At 37.2% G+C, this 16,984-nt stretch overlaps 1 pseudogene; it reads left to right on the top strand.

Annotated features, from left to right (window-relative positions):
- Nucleotides 1-14,840: 14,840 nt before the first annotated feature.
- On the top strand, nt 14,841-15,630 carry LOC143556803 (agamous-like MADS-box protein AGL61 pseudogene; annotated as a pseudogene).
- Nucleotides 15,631-16,984: the final 1,354 nt, after the last annotated feature.

Here is a 16,984-nt window from a genome sequence, read left to right as displayed (position 1 = left end):
TCTAAACACCAAGGAGAAGGGTGTGTGGCCTGTCACATTTTTGGGTGTAGTTCTGTCTGCCCAGAGAACATAAGGAAGTTCTTCAGCCCATTTTCCCTTCTTGGATCCTAGCTTCTTCTTCAGATTGTTGATGATGATCTTGTTGCTGGACTCCGCTTGACCATTGGCTTGAGGATGAACCGGAGTGGAAGTAATCATTTTGATGCCCCAACTGTCACAAAAGTTAGTGGTTCTATTCTCGATAAACTGGGAACCATTGTCACAAACAATTTCAGCGGGAATACCAAATCTAGTTATAATATTTCAGTTAATAAAATATATTACTTTCCTTTCACGAACTTGTACAAATGCTTCTGCCTCAATCCATTTGGAGAAGTAGTCAGTCATAGCAAGCATAACGACCTTTCCGCCTGGTGCCTTTGGTAGTTTACCCTCAATATCCATGCCCCACTTCATGAAAGGCCATGATAAGGATATAGGATACATAGGTTCTGCTGGTTGATGTAGGATGTTTTCATGCCTTTGGCAAGCATCACACTTCTTTGAGTACTCCATTGCATCTCTCTTCATTGTTGGTTAGAAGTACCATGTTCTTAGAAATCTGGAAAACAGAGCTCTACCTCTGGTGTGATTACCACAATCACCTTCATGAAAGTCTTTGAGCACCTCTTGGATTTCAGGATCCTCGATGCACCTCAAATATGGACCTGCAAGAGATTTCCTGTATAGCATATCATCTAATAAAATATATTGTGATACCTTGAGTTTGAAAGACTCTGGATTCTCTATGGCTGGAATTTCTCCTGTTTGAATGTACTTCTTGATCGGAAGGATCCATGATTCTCGGTTATTTGAGGATAATGGATCCTAGAGTACAATTTCTTTGTCATTTGTTACTTCGCCAACTTCTTGTTCTTCTATTGCTGGTGAGAGAACATGAATGATTGGAATCTTCGTGTCTTATGGTATTTTCAGAGATGAGGCTAGATTTTCCAAAGCATCTGCCCCGGCATTTTCTTCTCTAGGTACCTATAATATACTAAACAACTCGAAGGATTTTCCTAATTCCTTCACAATTTCTAAATATTTGACCATATTCTCACCTTTTATGGTGTAAGAACCGTTAAAGCGATTAGTTATAAGTAAAGAGTCTATATAAACTTGAAGATACTTGATCCTCATTTGTTTGGCTAAAAGTTAACCTGCGATAAGTGCTTCGTATTCTGCATCATTGTTGGTGGCTTGGAATGCACATGCAATGGACTGGGATATTATGTCCCCCTGTGGCGATTTCAGTAGGATACCCAATCTTGTTCCTCTTACGTTGGATGCTCCATCTGTGAAGAGGGTCCAAGGATCCTTTGTTTCTTCTAGTTGCTGAACTTCCAAATCAGCTTCCTTCCGCATGTCGCTATTGAAATCAGCCACAAAGTCTGCAAGCTCTCTTGACTTAATGGTTATTCTAGGCTCATACTTAATGTCATATGCACTCAACTTCACAACCCACTTGGCCATCCTTCCTGACAACTCTATATTTCTAAGCACATCCTTAACAGAATAGTTAGTTCTCAAAATAATAGTATGGTGTTTAAAAATAATGTCTCAACTTGGTTGAGGCAATAATCAAAGCAAGAATTAATTTCTCAATGTGAGAATACCTGACCTCTGCGTCTAAGAGGTTTTTACTTACATAATATACCGGATGCTGTGGACCTTCATGATCCTTGGCCAGAACAGCACTGACTGCATTAACTGAAACGTCTAAGTATAGAGACAACGGCTAACCATAAATTGGCTTCATCAAGGCTGGTGCTAAGGATATATAATCCTTAAGAGCCTTCAGCGCATACTCATGCTTTTGAGTCCATTCAAACTTCCATGGTCTTGCCTAACTGGTCTTTGAACATCATATTGACCAGTCTTTGATATGTTGTCCCTGTCATGTCTGAATGCTTAAAGGCAAAGGTAGATTTTCTTCGCCCTAAGAAGGATACCAAATCCTCCCCAATCTTGCTGGGGATACTGGATCCTAGGAACACCTCTATGTCTGGATCCTCGGGATCGAATGATACTTCTTTAACGTCTTTCTCCCGAGCTTCCAGAACGTCCCTAGGATGTCGCTGTGGTTTCTATGCCACAGTCCGCTTGGCTGTCGGCTTCATTGACGAAGAATAGTAGTTCTTGGCTTCCACCTGATTACCGTCTATCCTTACTACTCCCCAAGGGGTAGGAAGCTTGATGCGCTGATGGTATGTAGAAGCCACTACTTTCATTCCATGTAGCCAAGGCCTGCCTAAAATACCATTGCAACAAGAAAGGTTATCAATTACATAAAATCTTTGATAAGAATTTAACCCTTCGATGTATATCGGGAGGTTGATGTCCCCCAATGTTTTCTTGGTTTCTTCACTAAAACCAACTAGCACCGATGTTCTTGGGATGGTGTCTGGATCTGGTATGTTCATCTTCTGAAGTACATCATGTTGAATGATATTGACCGAGCTACCACCGTCAACTAGGATACTGCGAACAAAATGGTTAGCTATAAATAAAGTAATAATCAAACCGTCGTGGTGAGGATCCTGAATGCTTGATTTGTCTTCTTTATCGAAAAAGATTCTTTTGTCAGTGGTCAGAGTGGTGAATATAACCGGTTGGTCCCCGCCATCCAATTTTATTTCCTTGGCTAGCCTCTTAGCTACAGAGAAAGAAGTGATGCATATGTCTGACCCTCCGGAAATGAAATTGATCATGCGAGCATCTCGATGAGGATCATGGATCCTTATACTATCTTCTTGTTCAAAGAAGATTCTTTTATCAGCTATTGATGTAGTGGGGATAAGCGGTCTTTCCCCATTATTCAATTCGGTTTTCTCAACGAGGGTCTGGCTGTTGGAGGGGAACTTCGAAATATATATGTGCCTCTGGAGACGAAGTTGATCACGTGTGTTTTTGGTGGTGGTGTTGCTGCTTTCTAAGGGGCTTCTTCAGGATCCTGGATCCTTGATTTCTTACCGAGTGACTCCTATTTTGTTGAAGTACCCAATCTTTCCTAGATCCTTTTATCATCCTCTAGTCTTATGAATCCGAGTGCCCTGTTTCTGACTTCATCTAGAGACCTGCAAGGAGTCATCACAAGATCATCATAAAAGGGGGAGCCCCTATTTAGTCCCATCTTGAAGGCTTCTACAGCCGTGGCCATGTCAAGATTAGGGATTTTTAGGGCCTCCCTGCCAAACCTCGTGATAAAATCCCTAAGGGATTCATCATTGGGTTGGACAACTCTATATAAGTCACTAGTTAACTTCTTAAATTTCCTACTATAAGAAAATTGGCTGTTGAACAAGTTAACTAAATGAGAAAAAGAAGTAATTGAAAAGGGAGGAAGACTTAGCAGCCATTTTAACGCAGATCCTGTTAGTGTGGATCCGAAACCCTTGCACAGACAAGCCTCCTTGAGTCTCTCGGGAATTGGATTGATCTCCATTCTTTCCCTGTATTGGGCTACATGCTCTTCAGGATCAGTGGTACCATCGTACACTTTCATGTTGGGGGGTTCGAAAGCGTTTTGGGATCTCTGCTTCACAGATTGGTGGAGCAAATCTGGACAGTTTGTGGCTTCCTTCTGGTATCTCAGGAATTGGACGGATCACCCCTGGTACGCTGGATATCATATCCTTGAGTTTCTGTAGTTCCTTAGCCATAGCTTGGTTGATACATGCATCCTACATGGAACCACAGTTAGCATCTAAGGATATAGGATCATACAAGTCACCTCTTTGTTGCGTGAAAGTCGGCATTCCAGAAGAGTGGTTGATGTAAGAAGCGTCTGCTACAGGCGTTGGTCCACCAGAAGCTATGGTCTGCATGGGGATTATATCTCCTTCATGGACTTCTGAAGACCGTTGATGTTGAACTCCTAGGGATCCTCGACCATGATAGAAGGATCCATGAGACTGAGAGTTGTAGGATCCTTGGTGATACACCCCAGAGGACCCTTGTTGAAGGATTGATGACCCTCTCTGGAACATGGAGGATCCTTGAACCTGCTGACCCATCGATCCTGGATTAAGGATTGAAGGTCCTTGCTGAAATATCGAGGATCCTTGAATCTGCTGACCCATGGACCTCGGATCTAGGATAGATGATCCTGGGTGGAAGATCGAGTGTTCTTGAGTCTGTTGACCCATGGATCCCTGCCGAAGGATAGAGGATCATTGCGGGAAGAATGAGGATCCATGAGCTTGCTGACCCATATGCCCTTTTTGGAGGATAGATGATCCTGGCTGAACCAACGAGAATCCTTGAGTCTGTTGACCCATGGACCTCTGTTGAAGGATAGATGATCCTTGCTGAACCAATGAGAATCCTTGAGTCTGTTGACCCATGGACCTCTGTTGAAGGATAGATGATCCTTGATGAAAAGTTGAGGGTCCTTAAGCTGGTTGACCCATGGACCCGTGGTGAAGGATAGATGATCCTTGCTGAAAGATTAAGGATCCTTGAGTCTGAGGACCCATGGATCCCTGTTGAAGGATGGGTGATCCTTGCGGGAACTGAGCTAGGGACCATGGACTGGTGAAATCCAGCATCCTAGGCATCAGGGGGGTGAAATCCTCTGTTGGCCTCTTAGAATTTTTGATGTCTTCGATCTCACGCAGGATCCTTTGGTTGGTCTTGTTCTGTTGTTCCATATATGCTTTCACCTGCAAAAACATAGAGGAAACATCATTGTTAGAGTTTACCGCCGAAGTAGCAGCGGTTGTTCTCGAGCTCTGGAAGACTGGTATTTGTGTCTTGCTCCCAGAAGTAGCAGCCTTTGGTGCTCCCGTGATTGGCGGAGGCATCGGCGGCAAGGTCCTTGAGGAGAGAGAAACCGAAGACGGCATAGTTGACGATGCAGAGGTGGATTGAGAGGCCATGGCAAGTGTATAGGGTATGAAAAAATGAGAATTGATAGGAGTAATATGGATTATAGCACCAATTTCCCCACGGTGGGCGCCAAATTGTTTTGGACAAAAATCTGCTAAGGATAATGTATCCAAATCTGTTATGTGAGGTTTAGTGCTAAAATGATAACAACAATTATATGAACGAAATAGAGACGAACACCGTGATTTGATCACGAGGGAAAAAGCCCTTAATCACGATAATCTTACTTCGGTAAAAACTTAACAAGGCAATCTTTGATAAAATGACTTCGGTCAAGGATTAAAAAGATAATCTTTGGTCGAATCACTTCGGTCAAGGATCAACGAGGTAACCTTTGGTCGGATAGTACGTGATTATAGTAATCTCCGGCATAAAAAACCCCCGGACGGTGAAAACTATCACCGTCAAGTTTATTGATGGTAAAAAGTCGGTTACAAGAGTTGGAGTTTATGATCAAAGAATACAAGAATATCTAAGTGTGTGTGTATGAACTGCTAGAGAGAGTACTTGAGAGAGTTTCTGAATGTGTGCAGCCGTTCATGAGTGTATCTATGTGTATGTGACCTAATATTGATCATAAACTCAATATAAATAATAAAAGAAAAAAACAACTAGCTCCTATTTTAAAGGAACTACTCCACTAACTGCTCCCATCACTTTAACCACGTGCATAAAGGAGCCCAGTAGCGAAAAATAAGGTAGACCAGGTCTTGGAGCCGTCATATATAACTCTGGAACTATTCAGAAGGATAATTGATCCAGACACGTCTTCAAGGATAACATATCCTCAGTACTCAGCTATTTGTGAGTCAACAATAAGTCCTATAAATCCGCCATTATCCCCACTAAACGTGTTACAACCATTTGACCACGTGTTAAAGGTGCCTTGTAGCGAAATATTTGGTAGACCACGTCCTATAGCCGTTATACCTATCAAATATTAACCTACACATGAGAAACAATCGTTAGTAATACCAACTACTGAGGATCCTTGATCCTGACAGGATCTGTCTAAGGATAACTGATCCTAGAACATATGTCAGGATAACGTATCCACAGTGTCAAATTTCCGTGCCCTAACAAGTATATAAAAAATCTTCTTGTCATTGAGTACCTGCAAGTCAGCTTGAGACAAATTAACCAAGTGCATTGGATCATACACTCTCAAGATCTCCTGTTCATCATCATCTTCCATCACAGCTTCAGCAGTTTGACAATCAACAAACCACCACTTGAGATCCTTCAACACATCCTGGGGCATAAGCTTCATAGGAACCTCTTTCAAACACCGAATTGGCTTGTACTTCATCACCATCCAGGGCTTGCCATCAGCCCGCATACCACGTTCCTTATCTTCAATCAGCTTCCCCTTTTGAGGATTCAGAAGCTCAAACTTTTTCTCTTTCACACTTTTCTTCCACACGATTTTTCCAACCCATCTCGCAAAATTATCATCACTTATATTTATCAATCTTAACCGAGCCAAATCTTGCATTTCACACTCAGGCAAAGTGTTAAGCGATCTCAATGCCTTATTAAAATACTGAACCCCATCATATCGCTTTATCACAAACAATTTTAACTGTTCATCATACAACCGGAAAATAATACCTTTCTTCGATTCAGCATAACCCTTGATATTGTAACTTTTCTTGAACATTGTAGGTACCACTGACTTCTTTGTCTTGACGAACCATTGAGCACAACCTTCTTTCCATCTTGGCTGCTCTTGCCATTCAGAATCACCTGACACACTTTCATCTTGAACCAACTTCTCTTGATCAACACTTGGAATATCATGATCAACATCATCATCAATTATCTCTCCTTCCTCTAACTCACTATCAATCTCTATCCGTTCACTAATTTTCTCAATATCACTAGCCGTCAGCACATCATCACCCAACTCATCCTCATCATCTACAACCACCACTGTCTCACCACCTGTACTGCCTGACGGACCAACAGACTCCCCCTGAGATGTGGAAGTCTCAAGATTTTGTTCAGTTCTTGGCAACTCACCACCTGCATCTTTTGATGCATTGGGATTATCGTCTCTGTCTTGTCTCTTCTTTGTTCTCAGCTCATCACCTTAGTAAGTAGTCTCCCCCCTGAGATGCTAAGAACTGTTTGAGAGCATCAAAGATTTTACCGTGTTCGATCAGAATGGATGACTGAATCTGATTCTCAGCCACGAGCCGTTGAATAGCTTGTGTCTGAATGAGATTTATCCTCGACTGCTCAGCAACAACTCTTTCAAGTGCTGCAATCCTCTCAGAATCAGACAGGGTGGCATCAAAATCAAACCGCATGTGAGATATATCTTGAGCATAAGGTGGTGGAATTCCCAAACTTGCTGGAATATCAGATGTAGATTGAATAGTAACTGGGGGTGGCATAGAAACAGATAACCCAATAGTCGCTACCAGTGTAGATTCAACAAATCTAGCAACCACCTCTGATGGAGTAAGAGTAGGAGGTGGCAAAGAAACAATCTCCGGTGCAGACACTTGTACCATAGAAGGAGCTATACCAGATGGTGTAAACACGACCATCATTGGTACACTTGAGGTAACTGGCAGTTGATCTGACGAAGAGGGAGGTAACATAGACATACCCGATAACAATGGTGGAGCAAAATGGACAACACTTGAACTTTCTCCAGCTATGGCCCTCTTTGATCTACGTACAAAGCGATACAGCTCATCCTCATAATCTGACTCACTATCATCAGAATCCTTCTTTCGTTTCCCTTGGATTCTTTCTTGAGCAACAAGAACACGATGTGCTTCCACAGCATCATCGTTGGAAGAATCAGATAATGTTTCCTCTGAATCCTCCACGGAAGCAATAGACGGGCACACAGATGGACCAACTGTAGAAGCATGCATAGCAGTAACATCACTCGCCGAGTCTTGAATTTCAGCAGGATTATCCATATCAAAGAAACCTTACCCTATGTGAACATGTTAAGTGACAAAACAATCTTTATTTTTATTAGAGAGCATAAACGATTATTTATTTATTATTATTATTATTATTATTATTATATATGGGTTGGGAACTATTGAATTTTTAGTGAAAAGAAAGCAATTCAACTTCAAGTGAAACCACATTTTATTTGCATTCGATATATCTGTATTCATTGTTGTACAGTCTTTTGTAGGATCCCGCTAATAGAATAATAACTTTTTGTTTATTAACACTACTATAACCAAAGGGACAAGTTCGCCAAAATAATAACAATAATAATCGGCTTAAATGGGCTTCCCAAATCATGGTTTCATTAAGATGAATTGGATTTTAATAATCCCAATTTAATACTGTTAACCGATAATAATTCCAACTTTGAAAATAGTTGTCACTAGTCCCAACTTTCACACTATTTGTTTTCATTGGACCTCCGTAAAAAAAAATTAACGACGTTAATTTTTTTTTCCAAATTTCAAACTGACATTTTAAGGCTTTTGATCATGATGAGGATACGAGTTAATTGATGTAAAACTTACTTCCAAACGGTGGTCCAAACGACTAAAGAATGCTTCAATTCCCGTGTTTAAACTCTTAATTAACACAAATCAAGTTATTTGAAGCACCGTTTCAAGTTAAGTTTTATATCAATCGATTCGTATTCTCATTCCGATCAAAAGCCCTAAAACATCAATTTGAAATTTGGAAAAAACTTAACGTTAATTTTTTTTAACAGCGGTCCATTGAAAACAAATAGTGTGAAAGTTGAGACCAGTAACAACTATTTTTAAAATTGAGATTATTATCGACCAACTGCATTAAATTGGGATTATTATATCCAATTTTCCTTTCATTAATAATATAGTTATAGCGTTAAAACATACACAACCTTTTGTTTATGTTATTATTTATGTAGATATTACTATTATTATTATTACTATTAAAATGTAACCAAGTGAATGTTGTATGTTTCATTGATTTGTTGTCTCGTTTTTCATACACCTTAAATGTATTTATTGCAAAAACAAAAACAGACACTTACCTTATGAGTGAGTGGTCTAGGTTTAAACTTTAACTTAAGGTTTTTTCCATTTATTCATTTAGTCAGTGGTCCAGGTTGAAATCTTTAATCCATATTTGTCACAACTATTTCTAGTAAATATATAATTCGAGGAAGAACGACCGTTGCTAAGGCTAATCATCATTATTCTTATTTTGATGGAAATTAAGGTCAAACATGGTCAATATATATGGAAAAACATTATGTGCAATTAAATGACTGGTATCTACAAGCATTATTAGCATACTTGATCAGACCACACGAGTTCTTTAAATATTCACTTGGGCTACTCTTAAAGCAAGCCAAGAAAATAAAAATACATCCTATTAAAATGTATAAGTGAGCTATGTCCCCTTTGAGGAATTGGAATCATGGTGTTTTTAGTTAAAAATGTATTCTCTTTGGTCATCCATGTGTAGAGACAGTCATAATATATACTGTATAGACACATCACAACCTGTGAAGAGGCTCACAAATTGTGATGTGTATGAAGTTACGTTACATGATTTTGTTCCAAGAATCTATCTATAGTTGCCTAAGCATATGGATGTGAAACAAAAGTCTATGTATAGTTGTCTAAACATATGGATGCCCAAAGGAGAATACTTTTTTTGTTGGGAGAAAGTAGCACAATGCATGCATTCATTTGTTGTTGTTTCCATTTTAAATCTTTTGATGACCCTTGAACTCTGAATGCATCATTTAAGGATAGAGGTAAGGTTTGTTATGTGTGCAATTTACCGTTTATGGCTGTTGTTGTAACCAGGTATGAGTTTGAAAATGCCTACACCTACCAGAAATCCGACCTATTGTCATCTCTAATCCTACATCCCCATCCTTTGTGTATATATAAAATGCTTTATTGTTTCATTTCATATAATTTAAATAATATGTATGTCAATATTTAATTGTATGGGTGAAAATATGAGGGATGAATATTGAGCCCTAGTTTCGGGTGATGGACATGTTTTTCCCATTATGAGGCGAGGAATGGAATGACAAATTATAGTTACTGTTGGAAACCTACCGGAAATTAAGAAGAAGAAATAAGAGTGGCTGCAGGAACAAAGACAATTAACTTGTGTTTTAGCCTTTTAGGGTTAACGTAAGTTTAAGTATTTTGACATTTAACCCCTCTATCTTTCCCTATTTTACATAAAATGTGTTAATTAGTTTGTTTATTATCTTCACTAGTTACATTTTGATATGGATATAAAAACATACGTATATATAAATTTATGCATGATATTGAATAATCGATATTTTACCACGAAAATAATCTGTTCTGTATTGGTCCTTGACTGATATTTGATATTTTTTCGTATTAACTTTATATGTTTTAATGTGATTTTTTTTAATTTTTAGAAATGAAAATAGGGATGATAGGTGAATGCTAAATAAGATTCTTCATGTGGACTAACAAATTTAAATAACTTGTACAAGGGTACGTAATTAAAATACCGAATTCAAACAATCATATTTAATTGTTCGAAGAGATTTTATAGGTTATTTATGATTAATTTTTTATATTTGAATATTGAAATCAATTTTATGTAAAGAATGACTATTAGGCATCTCTTCTGTTGGCGAGAGAATTTTCATTAAAGGTTTTTTTTTTGCTCTTGGCTTCTAATATTTAGAGCGTCAAACTTATAATGGATGATTGAAACTCTGTCTCAGTGTTCGAACTCAGGTATTAGTAATTGATAGGCCTAATAACTTATTGCAGAGTCAAAATACCATTCAAAAATAAGAAAGAGAGAAAAATATATGTAAAGAAATAATTAGCCTTCATTTGTTGATAACACCTTTCACAAATCACAATAGAAATCTAAATAGGAATGTGCATAAAATCAAATTAATCGACCCGTAACCGAGTTAACTGGATTAACCAAACCGCTATAACCGAACCTAATTAAGTACCGATGGACCGATTTTGACATTTTATGATAAAACCAAAATTTGTGGATCGGTTTTGATTATTCATAATTCCATAGGGGTTGCAACCGAACCGACCCATGATTTAGTAAACCATGTTTAACCACCAAATCCACTACTTTTAATTAATTCATAACCGATTATCTATTAGAAGTTTTACTTGGGTATGATTCTTTCATGTTGAATATTTGTTATTAATACTATGGATTATATAAAGTTTATTTAATACATCGTAACACATACAAATGTCAAATGGTAGAGCTTAAATTTTTAACCCCAAATGTCTAGTTAATAACAATCTGTTTGTTTATAACAAAACTTCAAGCCCAAACTTCATACCCAATTACTTTGTTTGGACTATTTTGTTGGGCTCAACCTTTTCATGAGCAATTTCTAGCTCATAGTTAACCGATCCATAGACAAATTGAATCAACTTATAAAATTGATTATCCATTAAGACAATTATCATACTCCGGTAAACCAATAATTTAGGTATGGTTATTGGTTACGGTTTTGGGCCAAACCAACCCATGCACACTCTCAATCCGGAGCATTGGCGGTGAAGCCCTAAAGACATTCACAAACACCATTGAGGCTAGCAATGATAGATGCACAGCCCACATACGCCCAGTTGTGTAGCCACACTTTTCGGTATTCTTTGGTTTTTCATTTGTGGGGAAAGAAGCCCACGATGGACACAGGCAAGGCAAACAACTTTTTTCACCGTTTGTATAAGTTTAAAATGGTAATTATATAAATATTCATAAAATTTTAAAGAATAAATATATAAATGGTTTTTTGTTTCAATAAAATAAAATATTTTTTTCAACAAATGGTAATTTTATGAATGTTTTTTTCTCTTTTATTTGGAAAGAGAGAGAAAATTCAAAAAATGTTTCAAATGGGCCGGTTGGAGAATCTGTTCCGACACCTTGGGCTGTAGCCTGTTAGTGGCAAGATATACTCAAGTCCAAACTCCAAAATACACACACACACAAAAGAAAAAAATACGCAATCGCCTCTCACTCTAAATTATACATATTGTATTGTATGTATATATTTTCTTGTAAATTTAACTTTTATAGATATATTTACTTGTAAATTTTACCTTTTATAGAGATATATTTACATTGCAAATTTAACATTTTATGGACGAAAGCATTCAATATGATACATATTAAGCCTAAAACGGAATATTCATAAATGTGTATGCGTATCACCTGAAATATTTTCCGTAATTTCGCGCAAAGAAACTTTTTATGCATTTGTTTCGTGAGATTTGATTCTTTCACCCCAACAAATTATGTGCAGTGGGGAAACTTGGACGAAAATGTTGAGGGGCCCGGACGAATATACGTATAAAAATAATCATAAATGGAGAGGGGGGTACTCAAATTTTTGGAAAAAAACGGTTAATTTACGTTGCGTATAAAAAGTTTCAGACAAAAACGAGTATATTTACACTATTGCGTAAAAAACGCGCGGGGGAGGGGGTGGGGCTACCCTGGTTCTAACTATCCTTCACCAATGATTATGTGTCCAACTTTTGTATTTTTCAACGACTTTTCTTATTTTTATGTTTGTCATCTATGGGATTTGATCTCTCATCACTTGAAAACACAAAACCTTATTCTAACATTTTGTTTATTAATTTTCATGTTCAACTTTTATATGGACCCAAATGTATGTTTTTATAATTTAGAACTATGGGGTTATAGTTATTAAAAAACAAACTAACATGTTGCATTTACATGATAAAAGTAAATTTAGGATTTTTCTTGTTTTCTTTTTAATGTAAGGACACATGCAGTAGCATGGGTCATTCTTCTTGGCCACTTTTTTTCTAAATAAATATACCTCTAAACCCGAGCCTCGTTAAAGCTTAAAACCTTTCAAAAGACTTCTGAGACGAGTGACTTGTGAGATTATATATGAACTGTATTGAAATAACCAACACCGTGTATACTCTTGCATGACCTCGCATTACAAAATTTGAATCCTCCATGTGTTAAATAGAAAGAAAACGATGCATCTTAGGGACAAATGTAAGTATATATAATTCATCATATTTGTATATAGTAACCATCAAATTATACAAAACTGATTTGACCAAATAAGAAAAAACATTTTTGGTATTTCGTGACAAAATATTAAATCACTTGTTGGAAATTAGAAAAAAAAACGCAAACTATTTGTGCCTTAAAACTTTGAAAAGAGACTAGTAATATAAATTTATTCAGTTATGACATTTTATAGAATCCATTATTGAAAATTTGATACGTAATATGAAATTAAAATTAAATATTCCCGTTATTTTTGCTAACAAGAATTGTTTTTCTAGCATAAACGCTTTTAACAAAATGTTTAAAGATTAATGATCCATTTAATTGGAATCACTAATGCATGCATTGTTGTATTAGATCGAAATCTGAAATCTGAAGGTTTTTTTTTTACCTAACTACAAAGAGGCGGATTTCTAATAGGAAAGATACAAACTAGAACTTATAAAAATGAGATTTTCATATCAAAAGGGGGGATATGGCGAAATTGGTAGACGCTACGGACTTAATTGGATTGAGCCTTGGTATGGAAACTTACTAAGTGATAACTTTCAAATTCAGAGAATGGCGAAACTTGGACATACACGTCGAGGGGGGCGTACTCAATATGTATAAAAAAATTCATAGACTAGAGGGGGGCAGGCTCAAAATTTCGGACGGAAACGGGTGAATTTATACCATGTATAGAAATTTTCGGTTGAAAAATGATAAATTTACACTGCTGAGCGAAAAAAAGGAGGCCGGACTCAAATTTTCGATCGGAAACGGGTAAATTTACATTATGTATAAAAATTTTCAGGCAAAAAGTGGATAAATTTACACTACCGAGCAAACAACCGAGGGCTCCGGGCTCAAAATTTCGGTTGAAAACGGGTAAACTTAGACTATGTATAAAAATTTCGACCGAAAAAGAACAACTTTACACAACGAGCGAAAAAGGGGGGGGGCCCCTGGCCCCAACTAAATCTACGCCCCTGTTTATAACGTCATAAAGCAAAAAATGTTTTATCAACTAAGGTGGGAGGGCCGCGAGGCACGTCCAATTTTTTGTCTTTTTTTTTGTTAGAGTTTGCTTGTTCAAGAAACGGATTATACAAGTCCGTTTGACACGTGAGCGGATTAGGAATCTAAAGTATATGCTCGAGTTTCAATGTGCTACCTCATTTTATTGGTTATGAAAATTGGTTGAAAGCGAAATACGTGTCCACTTTTTTAAAACCCACCTACAAATACTTAATAATTTCCTAACCCATCTAGCTAGTTATCAAATGAATTCTAGAAAAGATACATAACAAAAAAAAACTTAAGAATTTAGTTAAGAAAGTGAAAAATATTATTACATTAACTTCATTGCAACTTGGTAAAACATAACTTTCATATAATACTAACAATCCCACACGCAGAAGAAAGGCCATCATAATAAAAAATCATTTGACAGTTGTAGACTTGTAGTATCATAGATATATTTCCCAATATTCATGGATATAAATGACAATTTGCACATAAAGGAATTCATTCATCTTATGCTTGATATCTTACCTGTAATGCTTGATTGTCCACCCTTAATTTCTTACTAATTAAAACATCATTTAGTGCTTAAGTTACAAATTAAAGGTTGACTTTATCACTATATAATCTATTAATGCAATGTAAGTTACACCTTTACATGCCACAAATTCAATATCTTGACTTTTGTAACTCTCAAAAGTCAAATAGTTATCCATGATGTTAACAACAAAAAAATTGAACGTAGTGATATCCATGAATTAAAAGTTGGAGATTTTCTAACTCCCATATCATTGCTTTCAATCATAACCTGAAACAAAGTTAATTCCTCACCTATAATAGCAATGTTTTCGTCGGTCTTCATAGCAAGTTATCCAAAAACCTCCATTTTTAATCAAGTTTCTTGTTTGATCATATCTCCAATATGGCTAAGAAACCAAGCTTGGGTCGCCAAAAGATCAAAATTGCCAAAATTCAGATAAAAAACCATCTACAAGTGACGTTCTCCAAGAGACGGTCCGGATTGTTCAAGAAGGCTAGCGAGCTTTGCACATTGTGCGGTGTTGAAATTGCTATTGTGGTATTCTCTCCAGCAGGGAAAGTTTTTTCCTTTGGTCATCCTAAAGTTGAGTCGATTGCAGATCGGTTTCTAGCAAGAAGTCCTAATAATGGTCACAACTCGACAAGTTTACATATTGTTGAGTCACATAGGCTTGCCAGTATCCCTGAACTTAACATGAAACTAATGTACATTCTTAACGAGTTAGAAGCCGAGAAAAAAAGAAGCGAGGCGCTAGATGAAATGAGAAAGGATGGCCGGAGCCAGTTTTGGTGGGAAGCACCAATTGAGGACTTGAGTGTGCATGAGCTTGAACAACTGAAGGATTCAATGGAGGAGCTCAAGAAGACTTTGATTATACAAACTAATAATAAAATTTATGCCGAAAATTCGGATTCTATTTCGCTATTTGGGATTAATAATAGTAGTGGAGGCAGTTTTGATCACTATGAGATGAAGCCTGGTCCTATTGTTTCATCATCTTCTGGTGCTTCTCACATCCATAATTATGGCTATGTCCATGGTATGTAGTGAAGTCCATTTGGTCAATTTGTTGATATCATGGGAGTTTTGGTAGTTAGTACCTCACTAGCTACTCTCTATTTTTATTTTTATTTTTGGTTCCTAAATTGTTTTACAAAAAGAAGAAATTAGTAAAAGTATAAAATAAAGTATAATAAAGATGTTTTATATCTTGTTTTAAATCAATAATTAATGTATATGAGTTACATATTTGTTGGTTAAATGATGCAGATCAACTTCAGGTGTTAATTAAATAATTAGTACACTTCTATATGCAATATTTGGAGTAACAAAAATGGGTTAGAATGAATCTCAACTTAGAATGACCAATAATGTTTGAATCACAAGGTTTTATTTGAGACTTATAATCATCACAAGGTTTATTTGTATTTTGTATGTGTTCAACTTCTTTTGAACCAAGTATTTGGACACAAGTTGTGATCAAGTTGTATCAGTTTTTTTTTTAAATAGCTTTATCCGAAATATATATATAAAAAATAATGAGAAAAAAATACACTTGGGTATATCGGCCCATAAAAATGCTGTCCAATTGTCCATGCCTTATACCTATACAAAAATCTTGTTGGGCCAAACAGTAACACAACACGTGGGTTACATAAAAATGTAAAACCAACCGAATAGCCCCCAATAAATAGGGGTGTTCAGGTGCATATATCCGAAATTCCAAATAATAGTTTTCAGTATCAAATATTTTGAAACTTTGCCTTTGAATAGTTTGAAAACTTAAACCTAATGCAATCCAGTATTCCGGTATCGATAACTTAGATTGTTAAGAAAAAGTCAAACGCAATGCAAGTACGCAACATTGTTCTAGAAAATCATATACATATTTGCTACATTGTGTCTCAGATTCATAAATGAATACAATATGACTTTTGAAGATAAGACATTAATCACATCTTTACCCTTTTCTATAAGTGCTTTTCACTGCAAAACACAAGGCTAGTGAAGAGGTAGGTCCCAGCAGAGCCCAGTTGGACCCGCAAGACTCACCTTAAACAGGGACGTCTGCGCAGAGACCAACTGGATCCGCAGGACCAACCATGCTCAGAGACGTGACGTCCTTACGCGCAGTACGCAAGCTGGTCCCGCAGGAAATGCCTCCCAATGGTGAAGGACTCCGCCTGTCCCCGCAGCCTCGGATACAAGCCATTAGGGACTGGCCACCCGCGCAGCATGGCTACACGCACAAGGTACTTAGCTCTCGGATCATTCAGTGTCACCTGAAAGAATGAGCAAAGCCGGGAGCAATCCCGCACAAAGGCGGGAGGGGGAATACTCCCGCCCAAATAAGCCAGTCCGTACACTGAAGGATCTTTTACTGTACCTGACGAGGTATGGGCGAAAGATCTGATCAGGGATACGACAGCTCACTGATACAGTATGGCGAGCAGCATGCTCCTGTACTGTGTCACT

The sequence above is a fragment of the Bidens hawaiensis genome, unplaced genomic scaffold, assembly GCF_021521415.1.
Source record: "Bidens hawaiensis isolate Kalapana, Puna unplaced genomic scaffold, B.hawaiensis_p1.1 tig00018745_1, whole genome shotgun sequence".
In the NCBI taxonomy this organism is placed as follows: Eukaryota; Viridiplantae; Streptophyta; class Magnoliopsida; order Asterales; family Asteraceae; genus Bidens; species Bidens hawaiensis.
This window is presented reverse-complemented; position numbering and strand designations above follow the sequence as displayed.